The sequence below is a fragment of the Micromesistius poutassou genome (assembly GCF_964030765.1).
Source record: "Micromesistius poutassou genome assembly, chromosome: 18".
In the NCBI taxonomy this organism is placed as follows: Eukaryota; Metazoa; Chordata; class Actinopteri; order Gadiformes; family Gadidae; genus Micromesistius; species Micromesistius poutassou.
Window position 1 is genome coordinate 13750937 of NC_140288.1, and position 2500 is coordinate 13753436.

General features: G+C 43.2%; 1 protein-coding gene across 3 annotated transcripts in view; it reads right to left on the bottom strand.

Moving 5' to 3' along the window:
* Window positions 1-1766: 1766 nt before the first annotated feature.
* upf2 (UPF2 regulator of nonsense mediated mRNA decay) overlaps window positions 1767-2500 on the bottom strand; it is a 21954-nt gene continuing 21220 nt past the window's right edge. For all 3 annotated transcript variants that reach the window (XM_084483033.1, XM_084483031.1, XM_084483032.1), the window contains exon 23: window positions 1767-2500. This exon is cut by the window's right edge. The gene's annotated coding sequence lies outside the window, so the exon portion shown is untranslated.

Here is a 2500-nt window from a genome sequence, read left to right on the forward strand (position 1 = left end):
ATGTGTGTATTGTTTGTTAACTGTCTGTTTAACAGTTTATTTTACTGTTTAACTCAGACTCCGGTTCTTGTAGGTAACCTACATTTATAATGAAGTACTTTATTTTTATTTTTATTTTCGCACAGGCTAAGCTTTTGTTAGCTTGGCCGTGCTAGAATCGTTGTGACTTGTTTACATGTTTATAGACTCCGACCTTTCTGTAGTTAATCTACAGTTACTTTGAAGTATCCAATGGTGCATACAATAAACACGGACTCACACAAGGGGAAGCATACCTGCTCAGCTAACAGGTCCACTAACTGGGGCACAGTTATCACAGAGAAGCGGTTATGGTGTTTGGGAGACAGATTTACTATCCACACACTGCTCCTGCTATGGAACCGAGAACTCGGTTTGATCTTATCGTTATAAAGTGTACAATGTGTATTAGGCAATTCCTTTGAGGGTTTTATGTCTTTGTCAATTATTAAAGAAAATAATGCTCTTCTACATTGACTTAGCTTGCCATTATTCTCTTGCGTTGGAATGTACCAGGTGAGTATGGGGGGGGGGGGGGGGGGGTTAATGATTGACCATGGCCATGGCTGTTCCTTTATCCCCCCTCCCTGTTCATTCAGTCTATGGATTTGGTCTCATTGTCCCATTGATTCTTCATGGGTCAGTTAAAGAGGCGCTTTCTTGTGCTATTTATATTGATAAAGCGATAGTTCTTTCTTGTCCACGTGAACAGCACAAGAAAACTCGTCTGGGTGACGCCTTTGCTTTACGCTGTTAAGGCTGAAATTCCGGGATGCTGTGGTCATATCTATTTGGTATTAGTGATGTCATTAGGGTATATGTCACACTGCCATTGAGATAATATGTTCTCATTTCGCATCGCGACTGATGCAACGTTGCAGGATGGCCCACGAGTCGTACGTAGCCTACACCTTCTACCTCCCTGACCGTCTGACAGAGGCGCGCTGTCTCCATGCCAGTCCCATTGCGTAAGGGCCCCAAACAGAGAGCCTTTCTTCCCAGGGCGGCGTGTTTAGTCAGGGGGCTGGTGGTGGAGCAGAGGCTCAATGGGTTGGGCTGGCTGTACTGTATATAGACCCAGGAGTAACTTACCCAATTTCAATATGATATATTTTTTTCTCTTTCAGTTTTTTTCCCTTTCAACCCAAGCGTATATAGTGCAAAGGTCAGCCGGGTAAAGTACACACGGGCACTTAAGGCAGTATGAAGGAGAAGAGGTAGGCAGCCAGGAAGTGAGGAAACAGTTATGTTTGGGTCCTTGTAATTAGATCCACGGAGCCGGATCGGACACACCCTCTCTCTCGCTCTTGTTCAGAAAACGCGTCGCATACCGGGGACCACCACAGGATTGTGGGCCGACTTTTGGAGATCTTGCTTTCGATTCCAAATCCTATGCACCGTCAGAAATACAGTGGGATGGATAAGCACTGTCCGGGCAGGACATATGGTCTATTAGGTCAATTCAATCATATCTTACCAAAAGTGGTGTCCTTGCTTTGATTGACAGGCCACCAAGAAGAAACATTTTACAAATATTGTATAAATATTTGGAACTTTAATTTTACTTAAAAATTTCCCATTATAAATCAAGTAATCAGATAAAAATGACTTTTCAACGACTGACAAATTACTTATCAATTGATGAATTGACTAATCAATTAAAATGTATGAATTCCCTGAATTTAATTTGCGTGTGTGTGTGTGTGTGGTAAAGAAGAGAGGAGTGCTTGTGATATTTATTTCACTTTAATAGTACAGGCAGCGGTCAGCTTTACAGTGCTGGTGCAGCGAGCTCTCATGCAGAAGAAACAACACAGACTTCAGAAGCAGATAAGACAAAAACAAGGAACTGCAGTCTCTCTTGGCACCGAACGGCACTCTCTCTCTCACCCACACGGTCATGGACTCTTCGCTCAACTCATGTTTTGACCAGAAGCTTTACAGATCATGACGTGTTGACCACCTTTCAATAAGCTTCGTAAAAGTCCCGCCAAAAAAAAACAACAAAAAATGAATAATAATCAATCGCAAATCAGTAGATTCGTCCAAAGACAAAAAAAAAAAAAACCACCATCGAAATTCTAGAGGACGAGATGTATGTCCGGAATCAAACAAAACCAAAAAACAACCAATACCAATAGAGAACACATAATAATATTGGTATGGATATTATACTTGTGATCACTAAGCAAAGCGAATGATGCAGATCTCTCGCCCGGCGTTGGCCCCCTGTCACGGCAGGGGTCTTCGGTCATCGTCCAGCGCAACCCCGCCTCCTCGAGCGTGTTCACCCCACACCTCTCCCCCTCTCTCTCTCTCTCTCTCTCTCCCTCCCTCCCTCTCCGAGTTGCCTTTTACACCGGTGTGAAGCTTTGTTACACAAGATGACGGCACTACAGCTCTATTTCCTAAGCAGAGCAACACATTTATTTAAATTTCACCTCACTTAAATCCCATCTTGTTGTCCCTACCACCGATACTA